At 43.8% G+C, this 26563-nt stretch overlaps 1 long non-coding RNA gene across 1 annotated transcript; it reads left to right on the top strand.

Annotated features, from left to right (window-relative positions):
• Window positions 1-1290: 1290 nt before the first annotated feature.
• LOC146181574 (uncharacterized) lies at window positions 1291-9565 on the top strand. The gene is made up of 3 exons (XR_014700006.1): window positions 1291-1846; window positions 3939-4142; window positions 9064-9565. It is a non-coding gene; the product is annotated as an uncharacterized LOC146181574 (long non-coding RNA).
• Window positions 9566-26563: the final 16998 nt, after the last annotated feature.

The raw sequence follows: 26563 nt of genomic DNA, 5'->3' as shown, positions 1-26563 counted from the left end.
AACACTCATTCGGCAAACGAGTACGCCAGCTATTTGCTAAACAAGCCGCGAATATTCAAATCACTGCAGTGGCAAAAATGATCGCAGAGCCAGCTATAGAGTCGCCCGCGGCACGGCGGCGGGCCGGCTTCCACATTTCACAAAAACTTGAAACGCGAAATATATCCGCGGGGGGCTTTGTCACACTGAATTTCATAGGAACACAAAATAGCTTCGTGTAGCGGCCAGTACACAAGAGCGGCAGCTAAGCAGAACAACTTTGATTCGACGCCATGCCAAGTGCATGGATAGCATAATTTTAGAATTTCTCGTTTGTTTGTTCTTTATTTCGCACAAGTGCGAAAAAAAGAAGTCTGTAACGTTTCTCCGCTCTTATTCACACCCCCAATTTCGCGATTCCGTCGTCGTTCACTGCAATACAATGCTTGCGCTACATATGGCAAGAAGGAATAACTGTATAGTTCAAAAACTAAATAAAGCAGTCGTTGTTTTGCAATTAAGCTTAATTCGGTATCAAAGCTTATTTATTATCTAACTACCTCCGTGGTGGAACAGTTACAGGCGTGCGCGGGGAAGGTAGCTTTTTTTTTTTTTTTTTTTTTTTTTTTACAGATATTGTGTATGGAGAGAAGATACCCACGTGTAAACTGACTTGTTAGCATTTGAACGAAAAAAAAATGTGAAAGAAAAGACTGGAAACACAAATAAAATACGAAAAGGTACAATGGGTATATTAACAACTGGATTACAATGACACATCTTTGTTTCGCACACGCTCGTTCGCAGAGTTTTCCAACGCCTGCTCTCCGTGCTGACGCACCGCTCAATCCCGTCCTCGAGGCTCGCGCACTTCGCACTCCTGTCGTTCCCGGATCGCTCTCTCTCAACGCATGCGATGCGAGCAAGGTCCGAGGTTGCATGCGCGCGTCGAAATCCATGCAGGTGCGCCAAAGCGGTGGACGGGTCGACGCACCACTCAGGGTCCAAGGGGCGGACGGCCGCCGCCCAGGGGAAGGAATTGCGCAGTAATAAAAAGACAAACGCTAACAGACTGGAGGCTTCTTTCAAACATTTCCGGGCTCTCACAACAGGTTGCATAGAGAAATGTGCTTTTACCGCATTTTCTTGGCCAATAAAATATACGCAAGAAACTAAACTGAAAAAGAAACAAGCGCCTAATGAATCGGGCCAACAAACGACTAATCTAGCAGATAGAATGATGCTGACGGTGCGGATATATGAGAAAAAATGTAAGCATGGTATGCAACTACCTTATAAAGAGGTGGTAAGTCGTGGTACTGAGATGCTTAGCTCAATAATTTTCAACAAACTTGCTTCAAATCCTCATTTCAGGGTGATTGAAATATTCCACTCGATTGAGCACTATTGTATGAAAGCATTTTCGTTGGTATGCTAAAAGTGAGCAAACTATTCGTAGTAGAACACAGCATTCACAAAATACAACTTGAACAGGTTTGGGTGTTGTAAACAAAACAGCTAGGCGCCTCTCCAGGGCGACGACGCGCTTCGCTGCTGGCACAGAGCCCTACATAGATGAGCAGCAACAGCAGCGCATCGTTCAAGGCTGATTCAAGTCCTGTCATCTAGGAAACGCTTGCTAAACGGAGGGTACAAAACCGAGACCATCGATCTGCTGAAAAAGCGATTACTAAAAAGCTCGAAGGATGACGCGACAATCGCTTAGCCGGCATGACGGCGGCAGTTGTATTTTGTTTCAAAGAGGGCGCTCCGTTCTTTCGTCCCTCCAACGGCCGCTCGTTCGCTCGGCTCGACGTTCGGTGGCACCGCGCACGGAAAATGCTTTTTTCTTCAAGAAATATTCCATGTAAGTTCTCAAATTTTTTCATTCAGGTTTTATAAATCGTTTGTGTATATTGGAGCAAAATATTAGCCTCTTAGATTGAGCATTTTTTAAATTACAAGCGTTGTCTTACATTTCATTTTTGCTGCAGGCTGCGTAAGCCATGTGCTAGGGAGATTTGTCTTCTTTTAGCATATTTCTTACATTGTTAACTTTTGAAAAGTGGTTCTCAAGTATGCGCGACTTGATTCCGATCATTTTGCAGCTTATTTCAAGTTAAACCGTTGCTGTTTTGCAGAGTACTGATTTCCTAAAGTAAACAACTGCGTAGCATCGTAGCCCTAAAAGCAAACTTCGGATATTCACGGCGTTACAGTGGCTGGAACGGCGTATAGCCGTCACTTGGCTCGGCCGCTCGGGTGACCTCGGGCGGAGTCGGTCCGGTCCGGGCAAAAGCATATATTTTCGTGTCTGGTGCGAGAAAACGCTAACCGCATGAGTCGCGCGGCAGCACTATGCGCAGTGAGCTGAGGACCGCTAAAGCATTGCCGCTCGGCGCTGTCGCCCAGGTTCTGGGTTTTTAGAAATCGCTCATGATGCTGGAACCAGCTCGCGAGGCAGCCAATCGCAAAAGGCTTTGGGGTACTAACCTTCGTTGTTTTTTTTTTGTTTTTTTTTTGCATGCAAAGTTTGTTTCCCTTGTCCGGTATGAGCGAAAATCCTGCAGACGCTCATTTCGTCTGATCCGTGCATATATGAGCGCATCGAGACGGTTTAGTAAAAGTTTGGTAGGGTAGTATGGCAAAACAAAAAAAGGCTAGTGTGGCTAGATATTGGTAATTTTCGAAAGTTGCAGAAAAACGCCACTGCTTTCAATCATGTTTGCATCGCAGAATATTAGCACGCCGCTGCGCTGGGACCATTTTTTTTTTTGGGGGGGGGGGGGGAAGGGGGGGCTCGACGCTTTTCAAGAAATTTCATCAGTGTTGCTGTTTAGTGCAAGAAACTGGATATAGCGTAACTATACTCATTTACTAAACGAAGAGGCGGCGCTAACAAAGCAGGGCTGAAAACGCGTCTCTGTCGCTGAGGTCCTTCGCTCTGTGCGATGTGCACTAGCGGCAGCGACAGGCGTTATCGTCGTCGTCGCGCGATGCATCGCCAGGGATTGTGGCCTATTTTTTTCTTTCTGTATCGTTGCTTCAGCTGCAATAGATCAGTTGCAAAACCTACACGTCAGCTTCCCGGTGCGGCAGACATTCCTGCACAATGGTGGCATAGACTTTGGGGTAATAGTTGGGTACAGTGCTAGCACATCGCCTGACGGGAAGGGTAATTCCCGCACCTCTTGCCCATTCGTCACAGTATCATTCGCGTGCCCATTGTCGCCCCACTATTACCCTCTCCGGTTAGTGTCCCTTTTCTAAATTTTCTTTCTTCACCCCTAGGGTGACAGTGCTCCCCCCTTTATTCCAGTGTTAAGAATGCCTGAAAACCTTTCTCTGACAATGGCCTGTGCGTGGGGAACTGCATCCCAAGCAGCGTGGACTGTGGTAGATGCATGTACTGCACCTAACTATTATCCCTGAATCAGGTTCTGTCGCCACTGTGCATGAATTCCTGCCTCATAGGGAAGCCGACTTGTAGGTTTTGCAACTGGTCTGTTATAGCATGTCCAGCAGGGCGGGAGCCTTCAGTGTGAGCGCTGGGTGGGCTCAGACAATTTCAGTTCCAGGCCGGGTTCGGGTTTGTAGCATGAGGCCCGGGTCGGGCTCGAACTTTATGCCCGTGCACACCTCTAGTCGCGTCGGTTGTGTAGCACACGTTTGGCGCCCGTGCATGCTTTTAATTTTCTTCTCCGCACCATGACACTTTGCTCTAGCATCAAGACTGCATGAAACATCAGTATGCATTTTCCGGTCGTTATGCTAACTGATCGCCCCACCGCCCTGGCACAGCTGTTATACCATTTTGAACATAGAGTTGCAATTAGTACTTTTTTTGAGACAGCTTTCAATTTAAATTATAGAATAACTAAACAGAGAAGAGCCGTGGTATGCTTTTATCATGATTTAGAGGCATCGATTTAATGGAGACTTTCTTTCCTTGCATTTAGGGCTCTTTGCTCTATAACGCCCGCAGTCCAGCTGCTCCACTTGTATCATCGCACTGCTTTTGCACAAACAATCATCTGCCATCAAAGGAGTGCTGCGTGAATGTGAGGCAGACAACATCATCATCATTTTGGTGCTGCATAACCTGTCAACAACTGTGGGAGCCTTGCCATGAAACATGCTGTGTGTAAGGAAGCATTGCCTCGGTAAGTATGACACGTTGCCTTTGTTTTGCTTTATATAAAGGCTTTAAAAAAGGCTCTGCTGGCTTTTCGCTATACGATTGCATGCTATATGACTTTTTCTAGCTTTTTAGCTCAAGACTTACTTGTTCAGAAGTCTTGCCCACAGTATGCAGAAAATAATATCCTTCATGTCCCTGACAGTGCTTTAATAGCTGGTGCTATATTTCGTTGCTTTATTTCAACAGTATGTGGCTATTTCAAGTTGAGGCATGATTGAGTGAACCTGTGGTGTAATAGCACAATAACAGACATAGCTTGTTGAACTGACGAAGTAGTTGTCATTTGCGTAACACGGGAGTGCAGGTGCTTTAAGTGATGGAATATTTAGCATACTTGATTATGCTTGCATTACAAGAACTCGCAGGAAGCCTGTATTGAGGTTGCAGAAAAGAAAGCCATTCAGTATTGCTCAGGCTATTTGCCTTCCACTCTCCCTTCATTACTGCTGCCTGCACTGTATGTATTTGTTCATACAGACATGCAGTTACTGACTGCTTGTACATTTCTGGTTGCCTACACTGGCTTCAGCCATGTAGATGTATAATATTACTTTGATTTAAACCAGGCTATTTACTTGTCTCAAAGTGACAATTATAACTAATTCTCTCCCCAAGCCATTGAGATTTGCCATTAGCTCCCAACTCGCTTTATTCGCAGCTTCAATGAATTTATTCTGTAACCCTAGAGCAAGACATTTGCAGAAAGGAGATCATCATGCAATACTCGTGCAAATTTTGTAAATTTTAGAGGACATTCTGTTTGTTTTTTCATATGCTTCTGTGTTCGGAAAACAGAGCAGACTTGCTTACAGTGCAGGAGGGGTGGGCTGCAAGACAAAAGGAAATTATTAGTGCAGCTGCTCATTCAGGCGTGCATTCCTTGTGCATTTATTGCTCTTATATATGTGCACCTTTGCTTGCATGCTTGCCAGGGCTTTCCCCATAATGGGTGGCAGTGATCTTGCCGCCTACCTCTCAGGGGGACTGCCCTTTACCAATTACTTGCCCACAACCAACTCACCTCCTGGGCTTCAAATTTGTCATACTCAAGGACGATTTTCTGTGTTTGATGTTACCAGTGACGTCACTTAAGATACGCAGTGTACATCATTGGTCCATTAGTTTCATTTCGGGATGTTGTCACCCCTTATATTCCCTACTCATATTTCTTCTTCTACATCCCCTTGCAACTGCCAAACGAAATAAGACGTATAAAACTGCCAAACTCCCGCAGTCTCTGAATGCTATGTCAACAACCAAAAAGCTTTTGCATGTCTTAATAAAAGTAGAAATGATCCGCCGATTATTTTTTTGATTGTCATGTCTAGTCAGACGGTTTGGTGAACTGCCAGATGACCAAGCAAATTACAACTGTAAGTGCACTGAGGAGTCATGCGTTAGAGCAAGCATATGGATCTTGTGTTGCTTAGCTACTTAACTCCAAATATCCTCCTTTGTCAGACAAGATATTTTTTTAGAAAACTGGATGGGGAGCCAGAAGAAAGCAGATTGGATTCTTAGCAGCATTGCTACTTGTTACACGTGCGTTCCACCCCTGTATACATGAACTCGGCAGTATTGGGTCGAGTACATCTGTCGAGTGAAAAGTCAGTTGTGGGGTTCATGTATACACAGTCGGGTCGAGTAAAATAGGCGGCGGAGCGGGTTGCTTTAACTCGCTTGCAGGGGGTAGGTTAATTCGCTTGACCCGCTTATCTAAAGGCATGTAGACGCTGTCCAGTAAGGGAGTCTAGTTATGGGGAACTCTGGGCTATGAAAAAGCCTCTGGGGCGGCGACGAGCGTCACTCGAAATGAATGCTTTTTAGCGCTCATCAACGATAAAAAATAATCTAAGCTCTCGATAGTAAAAGGCAATGGGATCAAATACGAGTAAGAACTTGCACAATAACTTCGAATCTCGATGCAACGCTCTGCTACGATACTTACTCACTAGAAAGCGAGTTCATGTAGACATCAGCCGGGTCAAGAATGATGACCTTGCTTACTCAACGATGATTCAACCCGGTGCTGTTGAGTCCATGTAAACAGGGCTATTGTACTTGTAATTTTAGGTGAACTCTCATTTCGTGTATTGCACATTAAATTTGAGTGATATTGGTGCTTTCTTGCGTATGTGCTGTTTTGTTCTGCAAACAGTACTATTTCTCCAGACACAATATTATTTGTAATTTGAGTACAAAATATTGTCCATTTTTGAAAAAAAAAAACAATTTGTGAGTCTGTTAAGAAATTTTGATTTTGAAATATATTCACAAAATAGCAACGTTTTATAGATACTGAAATGTAAAATGTGTGCGAAACAACTTTTCAGCTCAGGATTAAACTGGTTTTTCAAGGAACTTATTGTGATAGGGTGAAATTGAAAAATCACTGTTATGCTAGATGTATCGTTTTTTTATGATCCCATAGTCACATCAAGCATTGTATTTTATGGTGTGCTTAAGCAATGAAAATAATATTTGGCCTCAGATATTCAGGCAGATTACTATTCTCTATACCAACAACTACTATGAATTGGTTTTAAGAAATCAGATGCCCAAGCATCACACCTGCTACCTGGACATAAAATCACCCATGTATGCCTAACTGAATATAATCTTGCACGTGGAAGGTTGCCGATGGTATGGCCATATGATTAGCTGTGATGAGGGAAAATGCATACCTGGTAGGCTGCTAGCTGATAAGGAAGTACAATATCATTGTACTCAGATCTAGCATAACATTTATCTGCCTATGCAAAGTAAATTTCTAGTACTTGCTCAATTGCTCATTGCAGGCTGACTGTAATAATTTTAGCTGAACAAGCATGCACTGTATGATTACTAGAACTTCTTGTTGGGCTTGTTCGTGTTTATTTATTATAAACTGAAGGCGCCAAAACAATGCACGCACACAAGAAAAAAACGGGACAGAGTTCCACTCCCAACTGATTTATTGTGCAGAACAGAGTACATATATATCTCACTGCAGGCACATGCCCAAGGAACACATTCAGCTACATCACATTCAGCATCATGTAGTTTAACATAAGCTATGTTCAAGAAATGCTTTCCCAGAGAAAGAGGCTGTGGTATGAGGCATGGGCTTCTTGAACATATCTTATCTTAAACTTCATGATGCTGAATGGGTTCTTTGCGCATATGCCGGCAATGAGATATATATGTACTTTATTCTGCACAATAAATCAGTTGTGAATGGCGCTCTGTCCCGTTCTTTTTTCTTGTTTGTGTGCATGTTGTTCTGGTATCTTTAATTTATAATGAGCACTGTATGAAAACTATTCCTTGGTACATTACAATTAAAGCAATTGTTTATAGTAGAATGCAGCAAGCAATAAAGCTGTGAAAACTAAAAAGCTGGAACTTGAAATGGTACGGTTATCTTGAGAATATTATATGCGTACACAGCCTTGAGAATATCTGCGATCTACACATCTCCCTCAGTTAGCTGATTGAAGATAGCTTGATTGACTCTGTCAGGGCAATTATTTATTCTGGCCGCAGTAATGTATGCGTGCCTGTAACTGGTGTACTGCAGAAAAATATTCTTTAATGTGTTCTTTAATATCATCCAGTCTTGCATGCTTAGTAATCCATATTGTCTATTGCAGGAATGTTTAAGAATTTTTTAAAAATTAAAAGTTCTGGAGCCTAAACCGTCAGATTTTCAGGAACTGTAAATCTATATGAACACTAAGCATCTACCTGAAGTTATCGGTTTGCCGGAAGCAGGTTTTTACTTCCAAATATCTTTCTTTTGTATCTGGAATGGATATTATTTTGCATATAGGTTTATCATCCCTACGTCATAAGATGCTGCATGCCTTTGCAGGCCCAGAAACCTGTCGCAAAGTGCTCTAAAAGAAGAATGTGTGGCAATAGGCCTTCAATATATACAGTAGAACCCCTTTATAGTAAAGCCACTGAGGCCAGCAAAAATATTTCCTATATCATGGTATTTACTGTATCAGTGGTCTGCGATGACATGGTCCTGAAAGTGCTGTCTTGTAGTTAAATAGGCACTTACGGAACACGTCTTGTTGCTTAATGAAAAAAAAAAAACCTAAATACCTTCCATCTCGCTTTTATCATCTCTTTGTGTAATTTTTTCATTATAAAATTTCTCTACATCTTGTGGAAGTACCTTTGAAGCATGAAGACGTAATTACGAATGCAACCAAGTTCGATTTCACGTAAAAACTAAAGCCTTGCATGAGCATGGTGTCCCTTTTTGCTCTTTCTGTCTTTTAAAAGGCAATAAGTGATAAATTCGCATGGCACTCAAGTGCTGTAAGACCTTACTCGCTGCACCTCCACTTTCTGCCACCACTGCCTCATGATTTGTACTGCACATTGTAGTGTATGTTGACCCATTTCTTTCCCTTCCCTATTTCTTGCTGCACGTTTACTCCTTTACTTTCTGAATGGAACACGCTGCCTCCTTGCTATGTTTGTAGACAGCTTTACTTTCTTCTTCGCGCTGCGCGCTTTCCCTCATCTGACTGCTGCTATGGCTAGTAGTAAAGCCACCTAAACGAACACTCGGGGTTATTGTTCTGTTTTCAAATACAAAAAGTCTTGGCTTCGCGGCTCTAGGTAGTGCGCGGGAGTCGTCGCCATGGCCAGAAGCACTTTAACCGATTTTTACCCAAAACATCTTTACTATAAAGGGGGAAAATGTACAGTTGCCTATGGAAGATGAACTGGGACTTCAGTTTCACTTTATCAGAGGTTTTACTATAGCGGGGTACTGCATTTTGTACTCAATCGTATAGAGCACCCAGACTTCAAATATGTGTTTGGATAAGTGTTGAGAAGGTGAGTTTAGATCTTATTGTGATATATGCTTGTCTTCTGTGCAGATGTCATTTGTAAGACCCACGGACCAATCTCCTCAACAAACTGTTCCTGAATGGTTGTTTCCTGCGGGGTGCCCAGCTTACTACCTGGGCCATGTGCTTCCCCCGCCCCCTCAACCTCATCACTTGATCCATTGACCCTTCACTGCCAACTATCATGCTCAACACAGTCCACTGCCATTTTCCATCCATGGTGGACGCTGCCCTGAAATGCACCCATGCTCAGCCTCCTATTCCTGCAACACCTCTCGCACTACAAGGCTATGGTGCATCAACCCTGCTCAACATGTCCAGCGCCTTCCATCATGACCAATGCACACTGCACCCAATCACCTCTACCTGCACTACCTGGTCATGTGCTGCTTAGTGCCCTGTTTCTAATTACACCTACTAGCCTCTCCCATATTAACCCTGTATCCAATGCCTCCTGCACTGCATTTTGGCCCTCTGATGTCCTTGTGGCATTTACATGTATATGAGCTCTCAATAAAATGTTTTCGGAAAATATTTTGCTTGCCTCATTTAATTGCGTGGTTTTTATGGCTCCTTAGGGAGATGACATGCAAGGTGGTATTGGGAAATGACTGCATAAGAAAACCACAATTGTCAGAGTGACAGTTAAGCAAATGGCAGCAGTAAGGGCAAGGGTGAAATAACTGCATGGCTAAAGGTGGCTTAACAGTGGCAGGCCACGTGTGCCGATGAATACTTGTTGCATGCCAATAAATACCAATATATGATACTAGCGGCACGGCCGGTTTATTGCCAATGTCAGATGTGCCAGTGAATACTAGTGGCATGCCAATACGTGACACTAGGGGCACGGCCAGCTGATAGCCTATGTTGGCAGTGCCAAGACAGGTGCAATGTTGGCATATAAGTCGGACCAATATATAAAAATGTAGTAATTTCTCAAAAAGCCAGTGTAACGCCAATGTTGGTACCAATTTTTGTCGACGTTGGGCCGGGATTGGTGCGATGTTGGTGTGCTGCCTGGGATCTGATCAGTGCATATATAAAGCATTGCGGCTCCTTTCCGAGCCTATGCGAGGGAAACAAGATAATTTTCACGGCATGCGGCATTCGGTGTAAATTGCGCCAATATCTTAAGCAAATTCGGTCCCGCCAGTGCTGCAAGTTTTCAGAACTAGCATCGCCCTCTGTCAGATGGAGGGTGCGGTGCGGAACTAGATTGCAGGGTCCGCGCATCGCAGCAGGGTATCTCAGGCTTCTCTACTTGTTATATTTAGTCCTATCCCTGGGGATGGTAGGCACTCCCAAAATGTGTAGTTGAGTTTGCACTGATCATTTTCCCTAAGGTCTGGTAGTGCGCGAAACGCCCAGACCGGGTTCATGAAGGTATTAGCTTGAAGCCGCCTATACGTGACAGCTGCTATATTATATAGGCTGACATGTGGCGGGGGTACCAGTCTGCGTCCCAATTTATAATGGTCGATCCACTCCAGGGCGATGCTAGTATTAAACAATTGCAGCACAACTCCCCCTATCACATAGTATCAAAACATGTTTGAACAAGAGAAAATAGTGCTCCCTATTGTGCAGCATCCTCGAGGTGCTGCAGGTGAAGTTATGTGATGTTAGGAAGATAGTGAGAGACAGGAAAGCGTGTCGTGACATGGTGCATAGGGTCAAGAAGAGTCGGACACGACTGAACTGAACTGATTGTACAGCTACCAAAGCGTCTAGCGCTGCGCAAGCTCCACATTACAGCCCATTTAAGGCAGAGTATCAAACTATAGTGAAATTCACAATACAAATCTTGCCTACGCATGAGACACATACTCTATAAAACTCTTATAATTATATGTTATGTTTGAGCAATCCTGCAGAGAAAAATACGGGCTGAGTCCTTTGATTTAATTGCAGGAGTTCGACTTGTAAAACTGATTGGCCACGTTTATTGGCAGGTCTAGTTTGTTTCCAGTAAGTGCGAAGTTTTTTTTATTCATTTTATACTGGTGCGGGGAACAAAGCTGCCTTATTTGTGTTCATTGTGTAACATAAGCGCTAAAAGGGGCATGTTGAGTGGGGGACGCGTTATCGAAGTATTAAATTAGATTAAGTAATGCCGAAAGTTGAGCGAGTTGGTTAACATTCATCATGGAAAATAGCGCGAAAGTACACGAAGGACGGAAGGAAGTAAGACACGGACAAGCGCTTGTCCGTGTCTTACTTCCTTTTGTCCTTCGCGTAATTTCGCGCTATTTTCCATCATGAATATTAAATTAGAATAAAATTATGACATGGATAATGAGATCCTTACGCATTGCGCATTAGTATTATCATGAAGAGTTCAGAGTTTTATGCGTGAAATCTAGGCATCTTAGGATTATTTGAAGTTTCAGAAATTCTTTTTTTCACAGAATTTTGTTCTGTGAGTTGGAGATTCCCCTTTTTTGCAACAGGTCGAAACGTCTATTAAGCGTTCAATAGGACACTAAAAGAGACCATAAAACTTCCAAACACTGAAAATAGGCTACTGAATAAAAGCTACTATGTTTGTTTAACTACCTACTCCTCCATGCCGCACACACACACGCACACGCAAGGACACACACACACAAATGAGCATACATACATATATATATATATATATATATATATATATATATATATATATATATATATATATATATATATATATTGTAATGTGGATTTAATGGTTGGTTGGAACGTCTAGCGCTGGCAGTACTTTGGGCACAAGGGATCGAATTACCAGCCGCAGGGCACAGCTTCAGCGCGAGCGAGATGGGCGCCGGAGACAGGCGATGGTGATGGCGATGCCGCAGCGTTTTCTGTTCTTTGTCTTCTTTACAATATATATATATATATATATATATATATATATATATATATATATATATATATATATATATTGAAGAGGGGTTTATTAGTGGTTATTCGGAGGACTGGAGACGGCGACCGGTGACACACGACAATCGTAGAATAAGGCACAATCTCGTCCGAACAAGACAGTCCGAGCTTCGAGTGGACGACAAGAGGATCGTAGTATGGTTTAAGTCGACTGACATGAGCAACTTCTCGCCCGCGGCGACGGTGGTCCGAAGAAGACATTGCGGCTCCACAAAGTAGTAAACTGGAGATGTGCGCTCTAATACACGATAAGGGCCATGATACTTTGCAGAGAATTTGTAATCAGCCGGAATAAAGAGCCAAACGAGGGTGTTGGTAGGAAAGCCAGAAGCGAGCTTGCCGTGACTGCTCTCATGTCGGCGAAGATCTTGAATGTCCGACGTGAATGAGCGAGCCAGCTGACGGCACTGCTCAGCATTACGGGCAATAGCAGAAAGAGAAGTGTACTCTGAATTGTCGGGGTGGTAAGGAAGTATGGTGTCCAGTAGACAGGAAGGCTCACGACCTTATAGGAGAAACAATAGGGAAAATCCAGTCGTTGCCTGAGACGCTATGTTATAGGCATAGGTGACGTACGGAAGCACCTGATCCCAATTAGACGTGTCAGAAGAATCGCACATGGCGAGCATGTCACTAAGCGTTCGGTTAAACGCTATCCCCGCTATCCCTCATGGCGCTATCCCCCAAAGATATGGAGCAAGCACGGAGGTCAGTGGACGGGGCAGAATAGCAAAAGGTGGATAGGAGAGGGACAGTCTCATCGGCCGATATCGGCAGACGTTTTCGATAGTAAGAGGCGCTTTGGGTACCAAGCCTGTTAGATGACTACATTATTGAATGCATTGGTGTGTGTTTCGCGTGTTTCGACTAACGCTTGTTTCGGATGAGTACTGATGTTAAGGTAACGAATTTAAAAATGCCGAAAACGTAAATAAAATTTGTAAGGAAAGTTGCGTAATAAAAATGCGTACCTGTGAACGCTATCTTTTATGCGTCCTACTAAATTTTATTTTACCAAGCCATCTTCCGGTTTCTTCCTCTTCTATACCCTGTCTCGTGATGTGATATCCGTTAGCGCGCGAGCGGTGAAAAACACGATTGGCGACCGGTGCTTCAACCAAGCTCTGCCTTTCAAAGCAGGAAGCATCCGCAATATCTCTTCGACCTTAGCCATCAGCCCTGCGACTGCAAGGAGCTTGCGAAGTCCAGCTTCTGGCCCGTATCACAGCTGGTATTTCCACGCAGATTCTTCTTTCCGCTTCCCCGTCAGGTGAAACGAACTGCTCCCCTGTGTTGTTCTTTCAAGCTTATCCATGGTCTCCACATTCCTAAGACGAGCGTGCGTTTATTACAAGCCTCTTTTTGTACAAGCGTAACAACGTGACCGCAAAGAATATGCGGTCGAAGCGAATTAACAGTGGTAATGTTTAGGCAAGACATGAGTCTGCAATGTAGCTTTGCATTTCGCATGGCAGTTTCGGAATCAAGACGAAAAAGGTTTTCTGACAATTTTTCCCAAGCCAACTGACACGCCCTTTCCCAGCCATTCGAACGTATCTTTGGTTTCAGAGGACGGGCCATTGTACGAGCCTACCATGTTCTCCAGCAGTGCTTTCTCTCCGTTCGAATCGGAATTGCCAAGTAAGTATATACCTGTGTCCAGAATATTGTAATGTAAAGTAAGCACCAGGTGCTTGATGTCCGTTCTACCTTTCGGACAGGCTTAAACACTGAGTGCAAGACGCTCCTTATAAGTGGAGCTAAAATAGAATCCTTAAGGCGAAGTTTGAAAGCTGCTAACGTTGTTAATGGAAGGCCTAACTCTACTTCTTTGCATTTCAGCCGATAAAGAAGAGTAAGTCTCTGCTCAATACTTTTATAACTGATCACGTGGAAATATCGGAAGATGCAGGGCAGTGTGAAACCATGCACAGGTCCGCATAGAGCCGCTTCTTAAGAATTTATCCGTCCCACCGAAGCTGCCCTTCACGCATGTTAGACACGTAGTTTACACATGGAAGGATACAGCATAGCGACCGTCATTTATTCCCTAGCGACATACTGAGAATATTGAGATTAATATAGAGGTGTTGTGTTAATGTGCCTTGCACGCTCCCACACCCCTTTCGTAATCTGTCCCAAGAGCGAATGATGTTATGAAAAGAAGGAAAAATTGGGCACATCACGCAGGTACTTCAACGGCAGATCGAGAGTCACTGTCCTTGTCTTGTTTGTGCTTGTTTGTGGAGTGGTCCTACTGGTCATCGTGGCCTATGGTGGAGTTTTGGGCGCTGGTGAGTATACGACGTCTGAAAGCGCAAAATAAGCACCTCTAGACGCTCACCTGCCCTTAATGTCCTCTTTAATATAGTGCGGGGACTAGTGAGTGCAGAAATTACCAGCGGCAACGCTAAGGCTGGATTATGGTGTCAAGTGCTGAACCTGCGAAATTGATCGCCTCGTGTTCTAGGAGAGTGTGCACACCGTCAGTTGCCACTGGTTAGTTTTGGAATGGGGCTTTCTGTCGCCTTATCGATTACGAGACTAGGGAAATACGGGGTGCGAGTGCGCATGCTCAGATTGAAAGCCGCATGCCTAGGCTAATCAGGGCTAATTCCACTAGAGCGCATTGGCTTCCAGCTCCCCAAGCTAAAACTCCCTACCGAGTGCTGCCTCTTTAATGGATTTTACGTGGCTCACGCAGCTAGCACAGAACCGGGTTATGTGGAGAAATATGGGAGAGGCCTTCGCCCTGCAGTGGGTATAATCAGGCTGATGATGATGATGATGATGACGTGGCTCATGGCAGCGCATTAGAAAAGGTTCGCCGAATAACGATTCAGAGGAACCCTCTGGTGATCCCTCGCATGGTGTTAGGGTTTATTAGCAACTCACGATTATATTCACTGCTGCGTAACAGTGAATGTATGCTTGAACGCTGATGTAGTTCTAGAATCAAATAAAACGGGGAGGGCCACTGAAACTACATTTTACGGGTGTCAATGATCCTTTCTTCAGCCCACTACTCTTTTTAAGTGCCTCTTTGGAGACAAAGACGCTATTTGTTGTATTTGTTATTTTTATTTGCCTTAAGAAAAAAAAAGCACCCTCTTTAAATAAAATCTACAAATTTGCTTCAATGGCTTGGTGGCAGCGTGTCCGGCACAAAGCAATTGAGACATAGGTTTGATAGAATCTAGATTATCTGTGCGAATTGTTTTACATTACATAACAAATTTCAATCGTGTAACAAGCTTATGTCAAGATTTGTCGTATTTTTATCAATTTCGATTCATTGGGGTATCGCGAATATTTCGATAAATCTTAACTTTCCTGGCACAACGCCGGTGCACAACGCCGGGTGTGTGCCGAAGAGTACCGTTAACGCTATCTCAATAAGCTGAAGTTAAACTCTCATAAGGTTCACGATGGACGTCGCTCGAGAACAGAAAAGTTTCAATCCCAACACCTAGATTGAGAATCGGGGTCAAAGGCCTGGCTTTTCAACAATTGTTGCAGCTGCGGGATGATTCCTCTTTCTGTGTCAACAAGAAGGTTTTTCCGTCTAGAGCACACATATTTGTCAGCTTTATTTCAACATATTCTCTTTCGTACTTCCAGGGGGAACATATAACGCCTTGACAGCACTGTCCTATATGTGTAGATACCTTGGTTTACATTGTCAAGCCTAAGAACATAAGACAGTGAGTTCAGTTCTAGGCTTCGAGGCCGCTGAATGTCATCACTTCAATGCGCTCACGATCGAGAATCTGTATAACTGCGAGTAAACACGAAAAATAAAAATGACAATCCAAGTGCGCGAATGCACTCTCGGTTTTTAGAGCAGGCGCACGGCTTTAATGAGTACTAAAGAGCTCACTGCAATTAATATCTAAGTCAGCAATCGGATAGATGCGTGCACGGAGTCAATATGGCATTGATCGTAGGCATAGGCAGTAAATATATACAGCGCATAGTGGCAAAATATAGTGCATGACATCACTATGATGAAGGCGCAGGCATATTTACCGATGGCTTATCTCTCCTGCTCTTGCATTAGCTCGCAGGAGCTGACAGGGAAAAAGAGAAAATTTTCAAAAACATTACTAGTGTTCTTTTTTAACGTCACCCTACCATGGTTTTCTTTAGTACTTCTTTGTTCGTCTATAACTTTTCTGTAGTAATATTCTGCAGCTATCTAACAGCTGTGCAATATATACACATAATTCTGATGTTACTAAAGGAATTTTTTATCGCTACAAGCTCGTAGTCAAAATAACAAAGAAACTGTCCTGACTGCAGTTCGTAGCTTTCCCACGCAGCATAAAATAGAACTGGTGCCAAAAGTAACACTTGTGACGTCACTTAATTTATTTTGTACTCTGCTTGTGATGGCATGGTATGACGCAGGTGATCGCCACGGCGAGCACACTGACGAGGAGATCATCGGGAGTAAAAGTCTAAGCGTTGGTCGCTCAACGCCGATCAAAAGCACAGGCTACGTTGTGACGCGTGCAGGTAAGGAGCGCACATTATGGCACATCTTGAAGATCTTGAAGGGTCTCAGGAAGGATGGTCATAAAGTGGCCATCAAATGCGCGCGTTATGTGGACTGAATGCCATCTAGTGTTCCTGCCTCGTACAAGTCAACAATACACTTATGATAATGTATTGCCGCGAAACCTTCAAAACAGTATTTGTTGTTTTTTACCAGCCGCCGGCATACAGGCTTATCACTCTGATTCTGGACCGTGTATCAGTTCCGTAATCTTTGTTTGTTAATTGTCGATGTCGCGAGTCACACCTTTATCAGTTTTGTTGTAGCGCAAGATGCACCGAGATCTGTCTCGAAGGTTCCGGCCACTCGGGTGTCTTTCCACAATGTTCCAGCCCCTGCTGGTAGCTGTTCGCGACGTTATCTAGATTGTTCTGTGCAGCCTTTAAATTGAGCGTTGACGAGTGTGGCGAGCATTCTTTGTCCGACGACCGACGAGCATGTTTGTTGCTATCGTCGCCGCCGAGTTGCTTAGTTCTGTTGCGGGCGCAAGTCAGCCCCAATAAAGGGTTATTTCAGTACCATCACGCTGTGACTTTATTTGGCGTGTACGGCCTTGTCAACACTACGCGACAGTATGAAGCTTTAAAGAATTAACTCGGGAAGCTGACTTGCGGCGTCTTGCATTCGGACAAGCTCAGGCACATTGCATGTATAGAATTGGTGAAGTCAGCAGTGGCGACTGCTACGTAGATATATAAATGGACCGCGCGCAACGCAGGATGACACCCCAGACCGCATGAGGACAGCTCGAATCTTTTCGACTCAGTCCGTCTAGACCTCAACAGGGCAGAAAGAAGAGTCAGAAAGTGGCCATCAATTGCATGCGTTATGTGGACTGAATGCCAACGAGTGTTCCTGCCTCGCACAAGTCAACAATACACTTATGATAATGTATGAAGCTTTTAAGAATTCAACTCAGAAAGCTGACTTGCGGCGTCTTACATTCGGCCGAGCTCAGGCACATTGCATGTATAGAATTGGTGAAGTCGGCTGTGGCGATTGCTACGTAGATATATAAATGGTCCACGCACGAAGCAGGATGACAACCCGGACCGCATGAGGACAGCTCGAGTCTTTGTGACTCAGTCCGCCTAGTCCTCAACAGGGCAGAAAGAAGAGTCAGAAAGTGGCCATCAACTGCATGCGTTATGTGGACTGAATGCCATCGAGTGTTTCTGACACGTACAAGTTAGCAATACACTTATGGTAATGTATAAAGCTTTTAGGAATACAACTCAGCAAGCTGACTTGCGGCGTCTGGCATTCACCCGAGCTCAGGCACATTGCATGCCTAGCATACAGGTGAAGTCAGCTGTGGCGACTGCTACGGAGATATATCAATGGTCCGCGCGCGCCGCAGGAAGCAACCCCGGACAGCAGGAGGACAGCTCGAATCTTTTCGACTCTGTCCGTCTAGACCTTAACAGGGCAGGAAGAAGTCAGAAAGTGGCCATCAAATGCGTGCGTTAAGTGGACTGAATGCCTTCGAGTGTTCCTGCCTCGTACAAGTCAACAAAACACATATGATAATGTATAAAGCTTTTAAGAATTAACTCAGGAAGCTGACCTGCGGCGTCTGGCATTCGGCCGATTTCAGGCATATTGCATGTATAGAATTGGGGAAGTCAGCTGTGGCGACTGCTACGTATATATATACCTATAAATGGTCCGCGCGCGAAGCAGGAAGCAACCCCGGCGCGCAGGAGGCCAGCTCGAATCTTTCCTACTCTGTCCTCGGCGGTCTAGACCTTAACAGGGCAGGAAGAAGGGTCAGAAAGTGGCCATCAAATGCGTGCGTTAAGTGGACTGAATGCCTTCGAGTGTTCCTGCCTCGTACAAGTCAACAACACACATATGATAATGTATAAAGCTTTTAAGAATTAACTCAAGAAGCTGACCTGCGACGTCTGGCATTCGGCCGAGCTCAGGTACATTGCATGTCTAGAATTGTGGTAAATCAGCTGTGGCGACTGCCACATAGATATATAAATGGCACGCTCACGCCGCTAGAAGCGACCCCGGGCCGCAGGAGGACAGCTCGAATCTTTTCGGCTCTGTCCATCTAGACCTTAACAGGGCAGAAAGAGTCTGTAAGTTCCTTACAGACTCCACACAGTTACAGTTCCTTACAGTTGACCTTTACAGGTCTGTAAGTTCCTTTTTCGTGCTCTGTTTCGTGTTTGAGTTCAATTGCGAACATGGAAGCTGCTTTTATATGCAAATATATCTAAATACATAAGCTAGACCTTAACGTTTTGTGAGAAGTTAATAAGTTATTCAATATCGATTAGTAACATCGGGTTTTCGTAACTTTTGTGGTCCCCCTCTGTGGCCTTATGTGTGCTACGAAAGCCACTGGTTTGAAAGTGAACGATTTTGCCTTACTCTCGGCGTGTTCATGGCAATAAAAAAAGTCGATTCAATAGCCTGCTGGCTTTACATCACAGCAATGAAAGCAAAATCGAGAGTGCTTGAAACAACACTTCTCGAAAGATATGAAAGGTTATGAACTAAGTATAGGCGCCCATCAAACCAGTATACCAAGCAGGCTATTACCAAGCCTCTCTAATGAATCCCTGATTATTGTTTGGAAATGTGTGGCCATGTAGCCGACCCTCCTGCAACTGAGACACAAACATTTTTCAACATCACTACAGCCTATTCTATAATATATTATACATTCTGTTATTCACAGAAGCTTTGTGTCCCGGTAAATTATAACTATGTTTGCTTTTCCTCCCGGTAAATTATAGCTATCTATACAGTTTAAAACTACTTACTGCATTGCTACTACATTATGCTTCTATACAGACAGCGCACCGACGAATAATAACAAAGGGGGGATATCAGAACAAAGCAGTGCTTTTTGGTGTGTACTCTCATTGGTTTTGTTTGCCATCGCGCTGTGTGTTTGTACGAACCTTGTGGGCGAATCCTCTGCCCGAGGGATGCGCAAGACAAATACACAGCGGGCCGTGTAACAAACATCTTTAATCTCACGTCCAGAAGGGGGTCGTCCAAGGCGGTGCGGGGTTTTCTCCGCAGTGAAGCGCCAGGAGCGAAGAGAGCGATCACGGCGGCGCGTGCCTTCCTTTATAGCCCCCTCGCGCGGGACTGGTTATCCCCGAACGAGCGGGGAGAGGGAAACGGGCAGCGCGCCAGGAGTATTGGGAAGTGGCGCGGCCTTTGAATGCGTGGCGCGCCACGGGCCCAAAAGATATGTAGCGCAGGGCCCCAGAACCTTAAAGTTGCCTGAATACTTGTACCACGCGTCCCTTAGGAAGCAGATACAGCCGAGTGGTAACTTGCCGTCGGTATGGAACTAACCTACTGATCGGTGCCACCATCCCACTTACAGGAACCAGAGAGAGTACAGCTATAACGACAGCGCGGCTTAAATCTACTCCCCGTCCTAATGGTGCTGAAGTGGCAGCACGGCTTATCAAGGAAGCTCTCAATCGAACATATGTGCCATGCGACGACTTCTACAACTTCGTGTGCAGTACACACTCTAGCGGTGAATCTGTAGTTTTTAAGGTCAGTGCATTTTCGTTTTTGGAAGCATGCCTCCGAACTAACGCTCGAAAAAGTGCACTTGTGGAGAAAAGTAATTTACCACTTTTATTAGTGTTTAGTATTCTTTTGTTGACATATTTTGAATATAGTGCTGTAGGTTTTGAAAGTATTTATTTTGTTTTTCTTTTAATCGCGCGTAATATTTTTGCGAGCATAGGTTTCAACACTGATCCTCGTTTTTCATTCCAAATATATATTATGTGCTGCGTATTCGATATTTAAGCTGTTGATTTGTACTCAAGCTGTGCAACTGTGTTTATAGCAATGTGACACACCCAGTTTAAATATGTTGTGGCCATATTCCTTATTACATGTTTTCTCTGGCTACAATGACATCCTGTATTATCTATCAGGATCCACATATATCCAGTAACTTCCTCCAGTTGGGCTTTCCCATTTCTTCCCATCTCCTTTATCAAGTCAAAAAATTAGGACAGAATGCAACAATATGTTGCTTACTTTATTTGTAATGTCACACCTTTTCCTGCTTTAAAGCACTTTACGGTTGTAACAACACTAACCTGGGGTCTTACAACAGAACTTTCTGTTGTGGCAAGAAGTTCATTGTCAATAACTGTTCAGATTTTCTGTTGTAACAACAGATAATTTTCATTACCTTTTTCCAATAGGGTGGCCGCCCTAATTGGCCTTGTTGTATTTCCCGCAAATCAAAAAATGCACGAATAAAATGTGCTTTTTACTGGCTTCAAGTCCATTATACGCGCTGAATAGTTTAAACTACCAAGTATGATAGTACGCTATTATACTGGTTGACCGTGTGCTTCCTCAAATGAAAAAGTGAGAAAATTCCGAACATGCGAACATTACTGAGCTTACGTTGCTTGCAGGAAACTTTCACGCCTCCTTAGCGCTGGGACTCTGTTCGTCCTTTCAGATGTCATCTCAAACACAACAAGCCATTAGGAAGATGTTATCCACGATGCACGTGCCGACAAAGTTCCAGAGAGCGACAGAGAAGGCGGCCGCCTTGTACCGAGCATGCGTCAGGCTCGCATCCAATCACCAGCGAGACGAGGTAAGGGCTCACTAAGATCAGCATCATTTGAAACTCAGTAAGGGTTCACTGAAGTCGAGATCATTTCATACCAGAAATATGGCCTTCAGACGAAGTCCTTTCAATATGCACAAAATTTGAAAATAATTTCTTCAGTCGTTGAACCTAATATATGTATTTCGTAAAAAATTACCTGTGAATGTTCACTAGCGTAACCAACGCTATTTAAAACAGCTGTTCAATGTTTTATTTTTTTAGACATTATAACAAATAATTTATTTTGCATAATAACGGTGTTTGTTTTACGTTTTATAATGTACATTTATTCAAGAGTGCAAAAGCCATAGCGAACATGTGAACTGGTCTTCCCGGGAGAGACTCCCAAACTCGGCCGAGCCGATGGTGTCGGGCACCGAGCTAAGATACAACCCAAGCCAGAACAACCTTCTCTCATTCGGCATCTTCCCTTTACAACTCGGGTTCACACCCCTTGACCTGAACTGTCCAATCACTGGTCATAGGTGGCGTGATTGGTTGAAAAAAATTCACCCTCGCCTCGTACCCGGTCACCGCTGTCTGCAGCACTGCTCCCGCACTGAACACAACACAGGCGGCGGCCCATGGCGTTTCTTTCTTTCTTTTTTATGTTAGTGGAAGCTAACCCCGTGGGAACTCGCGAAGATGTTTTCTGCCACACATCTTCGATCCTAACCCATCTGACTATCGCTGCTGTCGTCCGCCAATGGCACCTCCCTCCTTCGCTGTCCGATACAAGGTCCCCTTATGGGAGTGATTAGGGGACGATGCCGTCGCTTTGCGGCGTCTTTCTTCGAACGCGACACGCAGGGGCACCCATTTCCCTTTAAGGGACTCGCGGAGGATTGACCGAACAATGCCCATGTGTCTAGGCGCTAGGCGCCTGCTTACCCCTCAGCCGCTTCTTGTCGGCTTCTGGTCGTCGGGGCAAGGGACGCCCTCGCGCGCATCTTGACGATCCCTTACACTCGGCATAATGAATATTTTTTTTTGTTTTCGTTACTCCTTTGTTTGTTTGCCTTATTGTGGTTTTGAATATTTTTTTTTGCATTTCGACGTTTTGCAATTGTATTCGTTTTATGTGTAACTTGCCTTTGTTATTTGCCGCTTCCCTCCATAATATAGGATGTAGCTTGATGGTTTAATAAATAAAGAAACGAATAAGTGTTAGTATCCTAAGTGTTATGAAGAAATCAGAAAAAGCTTTGGCGCAATAGTATGAATATCAGCAGTGGTCCATCGGATCGACTGAAGAGATGGGGGAAGTGTGTTATGACTTCACGGAAACCATGGTCATTGGGTAATACATAGCCCGTGGTTTTTGCAACCCTAGCGTAGATTACATAAAGAGGAAGACGTGCTGCCACAGATAGATAATCATGTTTTGTGGTGATACGCTTGCACCAAGCTCAGGTAATTCTGAAGTCAAGCCAGTTACTAGAGTAGAATAAGTAGCTACTAGAATAGAACAGAGCTACTGGATTAGAATAGATGACAGAGTGAAAACCGGTAAAGTATTGAAAAGGGTTCGAGCGAGCCACCCTTTTTATTGCCAGCCCATTTGTCGCCGTTTGTTAACCTGCAACTGCTCTGCTTTTCTCATGCTGATAAAGTTATTTCACTTGAACAGTGCAGTTTCTATACAATAAAATATAATAGATCGTATAAACTTATCGTTCTTTTCGACCTAGCATAGTGCGAATATTTTAAAACCAGTGGTATTTTTCATAGACAAAGCTGCTGTTTATGAGGCCCTAACACTGTTTTTGCGGACCAGGATCCCATAAGAAGGCACACAGAAACTCTATACCTCCATTTATTCTCCTTATTGCGGGCATAGGTCTTGAGAAAGGGTCTAATGCTGGGGCCAGCTTAAATGACATTTCCAAAGGTGTTTCCATGTAAACTCGAGCATATATACATCGATGTTGATAGAGTTCGCGGCTTCCCTGTGGCCCAAAGTCATTAAGTCACGTTTCTGCGAGTCTTGCGTGATAAATAGAATAGGCGTAAAAGCATCCTTTGTTAGACTTTTTTATAATAATCAGCTAGATTACAAGAACGGGTGCCCTCAAGACGAAGTGGAGCTTGCTGGCGACGCCAAGCCGACGTGGATATTTTTTTCTAAAGAAGCATTCCACTTTAATCAAAGCAGAATAACTCCTTCAGGCGCCAATTAAAGCTCTCGAAAGGAAAATTGTTGTTGAACCAGGCATGATCAGTAGGCCATGCAGAATTCAATTATAAAAAAATTATGCAAAAATATTTATATTTTGTTCGCGCCCAGATATGTGGACATGGCGCCTCAAAGCTTCTACATAAATGAAAACATTTTAGCATTTTCTGCATTTATTAGTTATGAATAAATGTCTTCCTCTCAGAATACCTTGCGCTTTCAAGACTATGACGCCTGCACGCAAATTAGCGTATTACGTACTGCTCTGCACGAAATAACGAAGTGCTGCGGCCACTTTAACAATTTCGGCATTAAGAGCACCGTGTTCAAATTTGTGCACGCGAAACTTTGAAAGTCCACTGAAGAACTTTTTCAATGTCTAAGATAACAAAATCTGGCATGTAACACCTACATTCTCTTATTGACACCTTCATTACAAGAAATAGTATTATTAGGCATCGGTTTAGAAATAAGCATGCAATAATTATAGCTGTTAATTCGTAGTGGCGTAAAGCGCTGCGACGTCCATCTTTGCTTGCTGTTTACAAAAACATTTCGCTGTAGCAACAAGATATATGGCGCAATGTACTCAACAGGGCGGGTCCAAATGCTACAGGTGCCAAACTGGAAGGCAGACATTCGCACTCCATGGAAATATATACGAAAATTTCGGTCGCGTCCACATATTGGGGACACAGCGCTTGAAGGGGATAACTCACAAAATAGAGAATTCACGAAGAAAATGGGATAGCACATATAACAAATTTCAATCATGTTTATAAATCATGTGCCACGTGTGCGCAAGCTGTCAGCCTCTTTCACGAAGTGAAAGATAACGCGTCGGCTGAGGATTCATAATATATGCAGCCGACATAGTACATGTAGCCGACATCGCCTTAGTGCTGTAACACAATACAATTTTTATTATGCACTTGTGGTGGGATGTAGGGCCGCAGGTGATTGCAGGTGTGCCATGTGCAATATTCACAACTGCGCCTTCACGAAGAGGGGCGGTTTCCTAACACAATACTTAGTTGGTTATTTCAAATATTGATGGCTGTTACGCTCAAAAGAACAAATGCTGTCCAGACGACACATGTACAGCACGCCAACAAGCAAGACTCTCGAAATAGAGCTCCAAGTATAGTGCTTGACTCCATTGTGGGGCATGCTTAAAGCACTACAGAATCTGTTACACTTCGAGGTCAGGTTATATTGGAGTGTATAGGGCGTCCAAGATATCTTTAGCCAAGCGTTAAAAATAAAACATTTCAGGTCGCCCATAAAAACCACTTGTATAGAGCTGCCAGCTATGTTGCGCACCACAGGCAATATTGAAATTTGCAAATAACTATTTAGTATTTGAAACAATTTTTTAACTCAATAAATAATACTTTAGACAATAAATGTGATTTGCTGTCATGGAAAGCACCTTCTGAAACCCCTAATAATTTTTTTCCAATATAGAAAGCCGCACGTGTATCTTTTTTCTAAGCTTTAATTAAAAGCGCCCGAAATACAAAAATTATCACGTGATTGCCGCATTCGCGCGCGACCATTGTGGTGCTCTCAATCGTGGTATGAGTGAACGAAATTAGTTGCGGCATGGACTCGACCGTCCAGTAGTAGGCTGGAGCGGTTGGCTGGAATGGTAGCAGCGAGCGCGGTGAGCCGTCACCACCGAAATCTTAACAAGGGCTTTGGTTGACCTTCTCTCCCATCAGGGAACATCGCGGCGAGCGGATAAACCGGAAAGGATCAGCCAATGAACCTGCGCGTACGGGCTTGGTTAAAGTAAGGAGAGGACAAGGCGGGACACGACTCAGATCTGCGCTCCTTCATTTGCCGCTACTTTATCGCCCATCCGCAGCCGAGACGTAGGCTTCTGGTGTACGCTGACATTGTTAAGGTCAAGGTGGTGACAGGTGAGCGCGCTGTGGCTTGCACCGTCACGTGCGCCGACTGCCTGAAGCGGACGAAGAACCACCGCAGACATATTGGCCTGCCGCTGCAACGGGGTCGTGGAGCCAGAGCCTCAGCTGATTTCGTTCACTAATACCAAGGTTGAGAACACACTTTCGTGGCCAAGAATGCGCCAATCACTTGATATTTTGTGTATTTCACATGCTTCCTTTAGAGATTGCAAAAAACGATACAAGTGAGGCTTTCTTTACGGAAATAAATAGAATGGCGGTTTTAGAAGATGATGCTCTCCAACTTTTCAAATGCATTTATTGTGTAAAGACAATAGTTGATAAATTGGAAAACTGTCTGCTTTGCTAATTAGTTAATTGCAAAATAAAAAAATTCCCTCTGGTGCACCAGATGGCTGGCAGCTGTATACAGCTTGTATACAGCTGTATACAAGCCTCCCTCAAAAGTTCAATTTGTTTAACCTTGGCTAAAGTTATCATGGACAGCCTATATACACTCGGTACATTAAGGATGGAGATCCGCCACTATTCACTCGATAGCACACTGTACGTGACACGTTAGGTTAAGGGCTGGGATTCTACCATCGTCATGTGACTCGCGTTTATTCCTTAATTTTTTGTGGAATTATATTTCATCTAAAAACATTCTTGTTTCACACTAACGAACACCGTACATCTAAGAACGTCATCATCCTTTGTGTACAGTGAATGCTCGCCTGCACCGCATGTAATCAGTAAATTTAGTAATACACATCGCGAATATGTCCTGATGTGAATCTATTATTAGGGAAATTTAGCGTTACACTTATCTAGAGAGAAGAATTTCAAGGGCCCAGCTTTCGGAGCTGTTTAGTGGGGATGTAAGTTAACGAAGCACCGATGCAAGATTGCCGTCAATCGAACGCTTGCAAACGGAAGTGTGTTCGGCAACTAAGCCGTATTTGAGATTGAGAAATTTATATTTTAGCTTTTTTGGAATAATTTCATAGCTGCTGATTCTACCTGGAACATAGCATCAGGGTCGCTTTGTAAAGCAGTGACGCCAATAGAATTGACGATCAATGGCCTTCGTTCTCTAATCGCCGAAATAATATGTTACTCTCATGCAAGGAGGAATAATTCGAATTACCTTGATACATGCAATATTTATTACAATCACTCGTGCGCCCACTTATTTGCGATTGTCATGTAAATTTCTTTCACTCTGATAAAATCCACACTGGTTACACACAGAGAGGTTTGAAATAAGAGAATTCGTTTAAAATGGAATGTTTTGTCTTTTCTTAATTTTTCAAGGGGAAACCAGAATTGTG

Source organism: Amblyomma maculatum, chromosome 8 (genome assembly GCF_055883805.1).
Source record: "Amblyomma maculatum isolate TAMU_Amacu chromosome 8, ASM5588380v1, whole genome shotgun sequence".
Lineage (NCBI taxonomy): Eukaryota > Metazoa > Arthropoda > Arachnida > Ixodida > Ixodidae > Amblyomma > Amblyomma maculatum.
Note: the sequence above shows the minus strand (reverse complement) of the source record. Positions and strands in the feature narration are given on the sequence as shown.